The following is a 13,148-nucleotide window of genomic DNA, read 5'->3' as shown; positions in this document are numbered from 1 at the left end:
CCTGCCGGAAAGGTTCATGATCAATGATTCTGCCTCCCCCACATTTTCTTTATCGTGGGGCCTACTTGTTCCTGCTCGTCTAACGATCCTTTCCTCTTCTGTCTCCCCTGCTGGTTGACCTTCTTTTGTCCAAAAATGATTTTGTGCTATTGGGAGGGGGTCAGGTAATATATTTGTATTCACAATAACACTATTTGTTTTTGGTCTTACCACTGCTGCACCTGACCTCTGTACATCCGTAATGCAGCCTATCAGACCTTCACCTACAACAGTACTGTTAACTCTCCCATTTCCTTGTGTCCTGTTAGGGCTTACATTGTCCGTTTCTAGATTATTGTTTGCTGTGACTGGTTGATCAGATTCTGTGGTTACACTGGTACCTAAAATGTCAGTGATATCACTCTGCTTATTGTTTAAATCAATTCTATTAAATGATCTACTTTCTGAAGTATCACTGCGTGGATGTCTATCAGGATTGATTATAGGTGTGCTCAGTGTGGCATTCACAAAATTGTTACCTGTTCTACCTGGAGGCCTGCGTGAGGCATTTGAGCCCTGACTATAGTGTAAATTTGGATTCATTTCCTAGGCCAGGTGAATACATTATTGTTCTTAAAATCTCTTACATCCCTGGTAATCTTAGCTTTCTTTTGGTCTAGCAACCGTTTCTCTAAAAACAAAACATCTTCAATTACTTTCCTAATTTTCCCATGCACATCTCATTGTTAGCATATTTACTTTCAAAGTCTTTAAACAAGTTATTTACAGTCAATCTCAGTCTCTCCTCTTCAGGCAGATGAAACTCAATTAAGAGTTTCATATAACTAAAACTCAACTCCATGTTGAGTTGCTGCCAGCGATATAGTAAGTCTGGTAATGAGGTACCAGATGTAGGCATCTTCAATACGCGTAGGCCGCGAGGTATAATCCGTTTGTTCAAACAACTTTCAAAATAATGTCTTTGAACTTGTAGTTTAACCAATTTACCGAAAACATACTCTAAATCTTGTAAGTCTTTAACAGAATCCATAGTACTCACATCAGTTCGAGTGACTGTCCCTCCATCAACAACTGGATTAAAATCCAATAATGAATTGATACTTCCAGATACACAAGTCTTAAATCTGTCAAGGACATTAGAAGTATGTTCCAGAACGCGTGGTACATATGGTAGTTCAATGTTTATGCTGCTTTGTCGCCATCCTTACTTCCTGCAGCACTGACCAAATAAATAATACAACTCAAAAGCCAAATGCAGTGCTGCTATCAGTTGAGGCAGGAGACTCACGTAAACATAAAAGAGAGCAATCCAAATCCAAGTGTGTGACCCTCCAGTGGCAATGAAACGAAAAGCAGAGATTCAAAGGAACTTCAAATAAGATGCATTCATAAAAATAATAAAGTTTATTCCAATGAGTGAGCTTTGCCAAAGGCTTCTTCAGACTCTTAAAACAATGAATAAAACTGTTTGAATCATTTTAAACCATCCTTAAGCTTCCTATTGGACATTACAAATTGATATGTCACATGTTATCTTGTCTTAAAGGAACAGATACTCAAAAAGTTAACATAGTTAAATGCAACAATATTTAGAAGGAATACTTCCATCCAAATATACAATTAATGATCAGAATGTCCATGCAAATAAGTAAAAATATGCATATACCCTGATACATTCTAAAAATAAAAGGAGCATTGTGCTTGGTCCTATATCATTCTACAATCATTAAAAACTGTTGCTACATTCATTAAAACCCTGAACATTCTCTCTCCTCATGGTGTTAAAACATTAAAATCCTTAGATAAACAGCAAGTTTTATCGCGTTTCAATATCTAGCATCTCTACTAAGATAGTGGTGTGTCGAATGCAACTTTGCATATATCAGGTTAAAAATTAATATAGCGAGAACTCTGTACTAAAATGTAAGCGTACCTTTACCACAAAACAACATAGCGAATATAATGTATTTCGATGTGCCTCATCAAGGAGTCAGACCTCATCATATCGGTGAAAGGCTGTTGTCCAAGATTAAAAAATTCCACAAATAGGAACCTCTTAGATTCCACGTAAAACAAACTGTTTACAAGTTGTAAAGTGCCGTGTGCTGTAGGAACTCTGAATGCAATTGAGTACAACCTAACTTCATGCGCTATGGTAACTCAACGTGCGGTGAGCACGTTCTAAGCATCTAAGTACTGAACAACAGAAACAATGTTTAAGTTTCTAAGAAAAAAAGGTGAGCCTATATTCGTGCTGTCCTGTGCCTAAAATAGACAGTATTTGTAAGCACGATTATGCCCTAGAAGCATATATTGATCACAAAGTGTCACTATTTAAAACAATGAAACGTGTACATGTTAATGAGTACACTTATTAAAGTGTTCGCTGAACATGGCAGAGATGGCATTAACTAATACAAAATAAAAAGATAAAAACAGATAAATAGTGGAATGCTAGGCGTAACACATAAAAATTGACACAATAAAGCTTGAAATTAGCACAAAGCACACATATAATAATACCTAAGTATAAAGCTCCATAGATGATAGGGTCCCTAACTAGTAAAAAAGCAACTACTTCCATGTACATAGTTGGTGCTAAATATAACAACATTCTAAGTTAAAAGGTCAAATGAAAAATGTGAAGAGATAAACAATCCGCAACAATACTAAGCCTGTACCTAATGATGAAACAAAACTATCTATTGATGTATGGGGTACCTAGCTCAGTCAAAATAAATTCCAGCTACAGTGAACAAATATATAGACGTATATGCATGCTTGTATATACATGTGTATATATTTACACACATGCATGTGTAAACTATGCCCAATAACCACTAATATATTGAGGTGGTGATAGGAGGATGAAAAACATACTAGTATGTGAGGTATGGGCTCAGAAGTAAGGCTAAAACAAGAAAGCCGAACATATCCAAAGGTCCATCAGTTCCTGGGATTTGATACTAAGAACACATCTACTTGTGGCTATAAAGCTCAGAACATTAATACTATGAAAATAATTATATTCAGTCTACAAGGACTGATTCTTACACTGATTTACCATAAGAGTGACATCAATACGTAGTTTTAAAATTACCTTACTACTCTATTTAGGTAATAGTAGGTTAAGTCATCTTTCTAGTCTTCTACTTCTTAAAAATGGTTTGAGTTGCACTTTATCATTAAGCCCTGGTGACCTATCAGACCTTAGTCTGATAATCCAACGTGTCTCCTGTTCTAAGGTTTTGTTGATTAGATCACCACCTCTAAAACCCACGCTGACTTGTTCAATAACACAAAATTTAAAATTATGATTGGTGCCTGCTGTTGTATTGTGTCTAGCTAGGGCATTGGTCTCAGTACCTATCCTAATGTGGTAAATATGTTCCTAACTCTTTCCTTAAGTGATCTATTGGTTTTGCCAATGTAATAGCTTTTGCAGGTTATACAGGTGGCCATGTATACCACATTCTTACTTTCACAGTTCGTGTTAGTTCTGAAGTTATATGTGCGTGGCGTAACAGGATGCTCAAAAGTGGTATCTTTATTAATGTAGATGCATTGATTACAATGACCACAGGGTACTGTGTTTCTATCATTTATTGGTCTACTTTTCCCCGGATGTTTGGGTCTACATAAAATGCTTCTTAAATTCTGATGATTCTTGTAGGTTATACGTGGTGTTGGTCCTACTACCTCATTGACATCCCTATCGGATTTCAGTATTCCCCAGTGTCTATCCAGGGTTTTTTTCACCTCCAAGTTCATTTTACTGAAAGTGAGGTTGGTTCTAATTTCAGTTTTTAAAGGCTTCAGACTCTTCATACTACCTTCATGTGCCATAAAGTAAGGAACTAAAGCCTGGAGAACCAAGGTAAGGTCCCAAGGAGAAGTAGAGTCCTTAATAGGAAGACGCAAAAGAAAGGTGCCTTTAAGGAAAGCTTTACACAGTCTAGAAGAGGCCAGGGCATTCATGTTTTCGCCAATGTAGAAATTTGAAATGGCTGCCAGTTGCACTTTCACAGTGGAGGAACTAGCCCCTTGCTGAAAAATATTGGCTAAGAAATACAACACTGCAGGAACATTGGCTGTAAAAGGATCCAAGTTTTTTTGAGAAGCCCAAATAGAGAATCATTTCCATTTACTGCGGTAAATCTTCCTAGTGGAAGCCTTGTGAGATGCCACCAGAATAGTTTTTACTGAACATGAAAGACCGGAGTCCTGGCAATCGAGGGAATTGCAGCAACCAAGCTGTCAGGTTGAGGCTGTCCAGGTTGGGCGGACAAGTGCCCGAGGGATGATAAATGAGATCCTGGCAGGGATCCATAACCCAAGGAGGAGCTAGAACATGAGACCAGAGGAAGGGGAACCACACCTGATGAGGCCAGAATGGGGCAATGAGGATCGCTTTGCACCCCCAGTCAGCAAGCTTTCTGAAGAAACTTCAGAATAAGCGGTAACGGGGGATAAGCATAAGGCAACCCAGGAGGCCAAGCATGGACTAGAGCATCTCTGGGGGGATCCTCTGGTGAGGAAATCAGGGCAAAGAACTCGTCGCACTTTGTGTTGGAAGGAGATGTGAAGAGATCACAGCAAGGCTGACCCCACACAAGGAAAATCTCTTCCACTATCAACTGCTTCAGAGACCACTCTTATGGCATTAGAATAGCCCAACTCAATCTGTCCGCTAAAATGTTGGAGCGTCCCGGGATGTGCGTTGCAATCAGAAACCGACTGGTGGAGATCGCCCACTCCCACACTCTCATGGCCTCGTGATACAGAGGGTAAGATCTGGTTCCTCCCTGTTTGTTGATGTACCAGACAAATGACATGTTGTCTGACTGAACTGGAATAGTCCCTAGAGGAAGAACAGTGTGGAAGGCTTGTAACGCTAAAAGTACTGCTCTCATCTCCAGAACATTGATGTGCAATCTGGTCTTAGTTTCATAGTTTCATAGTAGTGTACTAGGCTATCTGCCCTGGGGCATTTACAAGCCTAGCCAACAATGATGTGGGTTACGCCACCCCGTATTATATAGTTGCGCCTCTCTAGTAGTGACACATGTGGGACCCCATTATTTAGTAAACTATACCTCTGTCTAGTAGTGACACTGAGGTGACTCCCGGGGTAAACTTACGATCTCCCATCCATGCATCGAGATTTTTCTTGAACAGTGCCAATGAAGGGCTCTGTCTCACATGAACTGGGATTTTGTTCCAGAGTACGGGTAACCTCTGTGTTATGAATCTATCCCTCCAGCATGTTTTATTCATATTTGTGCAGAGGTTGAAATCTTTAGCTCATGTGGTTCTGGTGGATCTGGATTTTTTGAGATGGAGCATGTCCATCAGTTCTTGGTTGGACATGGCCCTATATGTTAGGCACAAATCACCTCTGAGCAGGCGGTATGCTACTGAATAGAGCTGGAGTTTCTTTAATCTAGCTGGATAAGGCACATGTTTGAGACCCATGATCCTCTTGGTGAGGTACTTCTGGGGTCTTTCCAGTTGTTGCATGTGCCGGGTGAGATACATCCCAAATGGAGCATTATATTCAATCATGGGCCTGACAAGTGAGGAATATAGAGGTACAATGACCTCCTTTGATCTGGATGAGAATCCCTTCATGATGAGATGGGCAAGGTAGAATGTCTTTCTGACCACTTTGGCAACATGGTTGTCAAAGGAGAGTTCACTATCGACTTGAGTCCCCAGGTCTCTGATTACCTCTTCCATACTCAGTGGGTTATTGTCTATGTGATAATTTGTGGGTACTTTGTTTTTCCCAAAGGGGATGACTATACATTTTTTGGCGTTAAGTTTGAGGCCATGATTCCGGCACCAGTTGTCCGTTTCAGTGAGACCTTTCTGTAGGATGTGTGTGTCAGCAGGTGAATCAACTATGGCACCCAGTTTGCAGTCATCTGCAAACTTTGTCAGCCATAATCCTCCCATATTTGCTTTCACATCCGAGAAGTAAATGCCGAATAAGAGTTGTCCCAAGACTGAGCCCTGTGGGACACCACTCGTGACTGGTTTTGAGTCTGACATGGCTCCAGCAATTTTGACCTTATGGGTTCTGTTTTTTAGCCTGTTTGCTACCCATCTTGTGACATATGGATTTACATTTAGGCTGCTGAGCTTGTCTATGATGCCAGAGTGTGGTATCGTGTCAAAGGCTTTAGCCAAGTCTAAGTAGGCAGTGTGGACAGCCTTGCCCTCGTCGATGGCACTAGTGACTGTCTCGAAGAAGTCAACCAGGTTTAAGAGGCAGGATCTGCCTTTTACAAAACCGAACTGGGTGGGATCAAGGGTCAGCAGATCTCCAATATCGCCATTTATGAGTTCCATGATGATTCTTTCCATAGCCTTGCAGACCAGGCTGGTCAGACTTATGGGGCGGTAGTTACCAGGGTCAGTAGAATTTCCCCCTTTGTGGAGTGGGACCACTGTTGTTGTGCGCCAGTGTTCAGGTACATATCCTGTAGTGAGGCTAAGATTGAATAGCGTTCTTAGGTGCGGGTTTAGTTCATCTTGAAGTTCACGTAACACGCAACCGGGGATACCATCGGGTCCCATAGATGCTGTGTTTTTGCTTTGTTGAGTGCTGATTTCACCTGTATGTCTGAGATGACAGGTAGGTTACATTCAGCAGGGATAATTACTACATCTTTAGGGGGTGAGGGAGGGGAGAAATTTGCACTGAACCTATCTGCCAGAATATTGGCAATGTCGGTAGGGTCAGTGAATTTTTTGTCGTTGTGTACCAACTCAGAGCATATCTGAGAATTTCCTCCCAAGGTTCTGACATAATTGAAGAAGGCCTTGTGATTGTCTTTGGTATCCTTGGCAATCTTTCTCTCAAAGTTGGCTTTAGATGTTTTATGAGAGAACGTAGTTTTTACTTGTGCTGATCAGGGAAGCCTTTCCCTTGTGGGATTTGGCTTTGTCCTGCAGTAGCTTCCTTCTTTTGTTGTACAGTTTGTTTATAGCCGGGGTCCACCAAACCGGGCGTTTTCCCTTGGTGGAGAGGGTCTTTGTTTTAGTTGGGATTGCTTGATCCATGCATTCTTGGAGATGTCCGTAGAAGGCTGTTGTGTAGGATTCAGCATTTTGGGATGTGGTTTCCATTAACCCAGTAGGCTTAAAGGATATCATTTCTGACTTAAGGAGTGTAAAGTCAGCTTTTGAAAAATTTTTCACTGTAGTCTTTTGTTCTGGGAGTGGGGGTGGGATATGTACATCCAACGTGATCAGTTTATGGTCAGATCTTACTAGTGAGGGGTTTATATCCGGTGCGGAGCATTTGGACCCCATGTTTGTGATAATCAGGCCAAGTATATTATCTCTCCTCGTAGGAGAAGCGACCAGTTGCTCCATAGCATTTGAGTTAATGAATTCCAGGAATCTTTGGGCTAGGGTGTTAGGGCTAGAATAGTGGGCCCAGTCTATGTTGGGGTAGTTGAAGTCACCCAATATGATGGTGTTTGGTGTGACATTCATATCCTCCAGTGTTTTCAGGAATGCTTGATGGGATTCCTGGGATTGGGAGGGTGTTCTATAACATGCGACCAGTTGTATGGCAGTTTTGCCTATGGTGAGTAAACTTGTATGGTTTCTGATGCTTCATGGGTAGCCACCAATCGAGAGGTGTAGGTGTCCTTTATGAAAATGGACACTCCCCTCCTTTGTGGTTCGGCCTGGAACTTGAGGCGAAAAGCATGATATGAGGTATAGCCTGGTAGCTGGAGTGCTCTCAGGAGCCTTGAACCAGGTTTCAGTTACTGCACAGACATCGATGTTCTCCATACTGAGAAGTGCTTGAGTGCCTGCATCTTGAGATTTAGACTTCTGGCGTTGAGCAGCATTACCCTTAATTTTTTCCATTTTGTTTTTACGGAGGTTGATTTGTCTTTTGAGCATTGCCTAAAAAAGGCACTATAGGGGTGGCAAGAGCCTTGGCCAGTATCCGGAAGCCCAGTGGTGACAGGTGCAAGCCATCCCTTGTGAAGCAACGCGGCTTGTCCAGCATGTCATCCCAGGCTGACAGACATTGGATCCCCCTAGAATGACACCAGTGATTAAGCCAATTGTTAAAATTGATCATTTTGTCTTTGTACTGAGGCATCATTCTTGGTGAAGGCAGGATGCTGCTCAGGGTCAGGGTCATACCAGTCTGGGCTACATAATCGGAGAGCTCCTCAATGTCTCTTTTCATGTAGTCCAGGGAGTGCGTCTCAGGTCATTCACACCAGCATGGACAATGACTGCATCATACTTGTACTTGCTTTGGAGTGACCTGAGTGCGTGTGTAATGTGGCGGATCCTAGCTCCCGATAGGCAGCTCACCGTTACCCTCTCCTTATTCAGCCTGGTAAGTGGAACGTCGGTGTGTCTGACTATAGAGTCACCTATTACTAATGTCTCTGGCATAGTGTTTTGCCTTAGGGGCTGTGATTGTGTGACACACCTGTTGTTTGAGGTATGTGTTGTAGGTGTTACGTTTTGTGGGGTGTATTTCTGGGTGTCTGCTTTGGAGGCCTCTGTTGTTTTGGTAAGTTTTTTATAAGAGCCTCCGAGTATGTCTTTGTGTTCTTATGTGTTTGGTTTGTAGTGGTAGTGGTTTTATGTGTGACCGGTTTTGCTTGGTGTGGGTACCTTCTCCTCCTGTCTGGTCTTGCCAGTCCTGAGTTGAGAGAGTTCAGCCTCCAGTCTGGCTATATAGTTGCATCTCTCACAAGTATTTGTGTTAGTAGGAAGGAGGAGAGGGTTGTCTGTGTACATGAGACAATTGTAACATTGTCTTAAGATTCCCAGGTTAACCAGCTGAACAAGAGAGGATGCTAGTGGTCTACCACTCGACATACTAGAATATTATAAGGAGTGCTGTGCCTTTAAGGGAAGTGGGTATTCACAGGGGATAGTGGATGGCTGTAGTGCTTACTTTAGTATAAGAGTGCTTACTTTATTATAAGAGTGCTTGCTAAGACTAGAAGTCCCGAAAACAGTGCTAATATATACAGCTAAATAGACTGAGTAGAGCTTTCTAAGTGAAAAATTGAAGAGCAGACTTGGCGGAGCCAGAAATAGTTTAAACCTGTATAACGCTGCTGCGCTTATGCCCAACCAAAAAACGCCTGAGGCGGATTTTATACAGGAACTTGAAAAGAGCTAGAAATGGTCCAAAGCAACCAATAATTTACAGCTCAAGTGCTGAGGTCACTTCCCCAGGGACAGATAGGTTGCTCAAGGCTCCCCACTCCCACTGGTGAGCACAGAAACTTCCTTCTATCCAAGTAAGGCAATGGCCAACACAGGAACTACACACAGCCCAGAATACAGCAAAGCCTGTATACTGGTCCAAACTAGTCGAGCAAAGGCGGAAAACAAGGAGTATTTTTTTTGTTTTTGTTTTTCAGGAAAGCACACAGAAATGCAATTAAGCAAACAGTAAAATCGATTTACACAGGCTAGCACACTTTAGTGGGCAGCCTCAGCAGTTAAATTAACAAAAACAGTATTAATCGACCAGAGTCGACCAAAATGCTACTTTTAAGTTCAGATACTTCAGAAATCAGCAGATAGACACAAAAACAGTTATAGCTAGTTAAATGAAAGCCAGAGAGGACAATGCAGATTAAAAGCCAAAAATACTTAAATCTGGAAAGTGGTCGCTTCTTTCAGTTCTCTGTTGCCAGGTCCCGACTGCAGGACCACGTGGAGCTCTGCTTGGGTATATAGCCAGAAAAAACGCCCTGAGGCGGATTTTTATACAGGGAACTTGAAAAGAGCTAGAAATGGTCCAAAGCAACCAATAATTTACAGCTCAAGTGCTGAGGTCACTTCCCCCAGGGACAGATAGGCTGCTCAAGGCTCCCCACTCCCACTGGTGAGCTCAGAAACTTCCTTCTATCCAAGTAAGGCAATGGCCAACACAGGAACTACACACAGCCCAGAATACAGCAAAGCCTGTATACTGGTCCAAACTAGTCGAGCAAAGGCGGGAAAACAAGGAGTATTTTTTTTGTTTTTTGTTTTTTCAGGAAAGCACACAGAAATGCAATTAAGCAAACAGTAAAATCGATTTACACAGGCTAGCACACTTTAGTGGGCAGCCTCAGCAGTTAAATTAACAAAAAAACAGTATTAATCGACCAGAGTCAACCAAAATGCTACTTTTAAGTGCAGATACTTCAGAAATCAGCAGATAGACACAAAAACAGTTATAGCTAGTTAAATGAAAGCCAGAGAGGACAATGCAAATAAAAAAAGCCAAAAAATACTTAAATCTGGAAAGTGGTTGCTTCTTTCAGTTCTCTGTTGCCAGGACCCCTCTGCAGGACCACGTGGAGCTCTGCTTGGGTATATAGCCAGAAAAAAATGCCCTGAGGCGGATTTTTATACAGGGAACTTGAAAAGAGCTAGAAATGGTCCAAAGCAACCAATAATTTACAGCTCAAGTGCTGAGGTCACATCCCCCAGGGACAGATAGGCTGCTCAAGGCTCCCCACTCCCACTGGTGAGCTCAGAAACTTCCTTCTATCCAAGTAAGACAATGGCCAACACAGGAACTACACACAGCCCAGAATACAGCAAAGCCTGTATACTGGTCCAAACTAGTCAAGCAAAGGCGGGAAATCAAGGAGTATTTTTTTTTGTTTTTTGTTTTTTCAGGAAAACACACAGAAATGCAATTAAGCAAACAGTAAAATCGATTTACACAGGCTAGCACACTTTAGTGAACAGCCTCAGCAGTTAAATTAACAAAAAAACAGTATTAATCGACCAGAGTCGACCAAAACGCTACTTTTAAGTGCAGATACTTCAGAAATCAGCAGATAGACACAAAAACAGTTATAGCTAGTTAAATGAAAGCCAGGGAGGACAATGCAGATAAAAAAAGCCAAAAAATACTTAAATCTGGAAAGTGGTCGCTTCTTTCAGTTCTCTGTTGCCAGGACCCCTCTGCAGGACCACGTGGAGCTCTGCTTGGGTATATAGCCAATATAGGTTCTTGATCTGGAACCACGTGCCTTGGACCATCCTCCCCAGATAATGCCCCCTCACCTGAGCTGGGAGGCATCGGTGGTCACTGTGGCTTGGGCTGTGGGTGAAACAAATGGGTGTCCCGTTGCGATCTCCGGGGATAGGAGCTACCAGAGGAGTGATGCCTTGCAGGCTTCACTGATTTGAATTGGATGTTCCATGGGGAGATCTAGCCAAGACCACTGTATGGCTAGAGTCCATTGAAGAACCCGGACGTGAAGACGTGCACAGGGGAGGATCGAGATTGCTGCAGTCATAGAGCCCAGGGCTCTGAGAATGTTGCCCGCCTTGGGTAACCTGGGGCCAAGAACTATGGATATATGGGCCCGTAGACTCTGGACCCTGTCTGGAGTTACAAAGACTTTCATTCGAAGGGTGTCCAGCTGTGCCTCAGTGAAGTCCAAGATCTGCACTGGGTCCAAAAGGGACTTGGAAACATTGATAGTGATCCATAGCCGGTCTGCCAGATGAAAGAAGGAGTCTCTGGCTTGGCAAAGAAGACACTTGGTAGAAGCAGTGAGGAGCCAATCATCTAGGTAAGGGAATACCTGAATTCCCTGAAGCCTCAGGTGAGCCGCTATGACTGCCATTACCTTGGTAAACACCCTGGGGGCTGTGGTGAGACCGAAGGGTGGGGCTCTGAACTGGAAATGATTGGCTCCCAGCCGGAAGCGAAGAAATCTCCTGGAGCTTCTGAGAATCTTGATATGGTGGTAAGCATCCTGGAGGTCTATCAAGCACGTCCAGTTGCATTCTCAAAGATAAGGTAGAATGGACTGCAGGGTGACCATCTGGAATTTCTGTTTGGCAACAGCCAGGTTTAAGGTTGACAGGTCCAAAATAGGCCTGAGGTCCCCCGTCTTTTTTGGCACTAAAAAGAACCTGGAGTAAATGCCTGATCCAGACTGATCGGGGGGGGGGGGGCTGGTTCGATGGTTCGTTTGAGAAGCAGTTTGAAAATCTCTAGCGCTGGCGTCTCCCTTTGAGTGGGTGGGACCTCTGGGAGGCACTTTGGTTGGATGGAAGGGGCAACAAACGGGATGGTGTAGCCTCTGCATATTATTTGAAGCACCCAACGATCTGCGGTTATGGACTCCAAAGCCGTTGGGTGCAAAGATAATCTTCCCCCTACTGCTTCCAGAGTAGGACAGTTGGGTAACCCCTCAGGGCTGCTGCCTGTCCGAGAAGGACTCCCCAGACCCAAAGTTCCTCGGACCCCCTCTGCTTCTGGGGTGGCATCTGTCATATCTCCGTCTACCGCTAGGGGGCGTGTTGTCCTGAGAGTCCCGGGAAAACTGTGATTTCCGGAAACGCCTCTTCTTTTTCCCTCTCTAATTCCTAGAAAAGGACCCTTGAGGACTAGAGAAGTGGATTCCAACAGCAGACAAAGTCTTCCCGTCTCTTTCACTCTGGACAAGGGTTTCACATACAGTCTTCCCAAAGAGAGAAGAACCATTGAAGGAAGCATTTGTGAAAGACGCCTTGAAGGGGTCTGCAAATTGACAAAGTCTGAGCCAAGCATGTCACCTCATAGCCACGTCAGTCCCAGCCACCCTAACCGCTCCTTCTGTAGCATGGGAAAGGAGGCGCATAGACATGTTTGATAATGACTTCAGAATTGACATCTTTGCAGATGATGATTGTCCTCTGGTGACATAGCATCCACAGGGGATCCTTTATACCAGGCCTGTCTGTCCAAGGGTGGAGAGAGGGTCTTGTCCGTACATTTGGGTATTGGCTATATGGTGTCAGGCTCCTTCCATGCCTGCGTGGTGATAAGATCCACCAAGGGATCCACCAGCGGGGACACCCAGGACATAGATGGGCCCATGCCAAAGGCCTCCAGGAACACTGATTCATCCGTAGAAGGTTTTGGGGCTGACTAACCTCCCCTCTGGTGGAGAATCTCCATGATGTCTCCAAAGGACACATCCTTGGGAGGGGACCTGGGGGAACCTTCTCCTTCATCTAAATCAGTGTCTTCTGTCAAGGATTCGGGAGAGTCTAGGTGCCTCCTTTTACACGTGTGCTTACGAGGCCCCTCTTCAGTGGGATTCTCTGAAGAGGGTTCATGAGCCATGGGGGATTCCTCCAGGGGA

This window comes from Protopterus annectens, chromosome 1.part2 (genome assembly GCF_019279795.1).
Source record: "Protopterus annectens isolate FY-2018-M chromosome 1.part2, PAN1.0, whole genome shotgun sequence".
Classification (NCBI taxonomy): domain Eukaryota; kingdom Metazoa; phylum Chordata; order Ceratodontiformes; family Protopteridae; genus Protopterus; species Protopterus annectens.
This window is presented reverse-complemented; position numbering follows the sequence as displayed.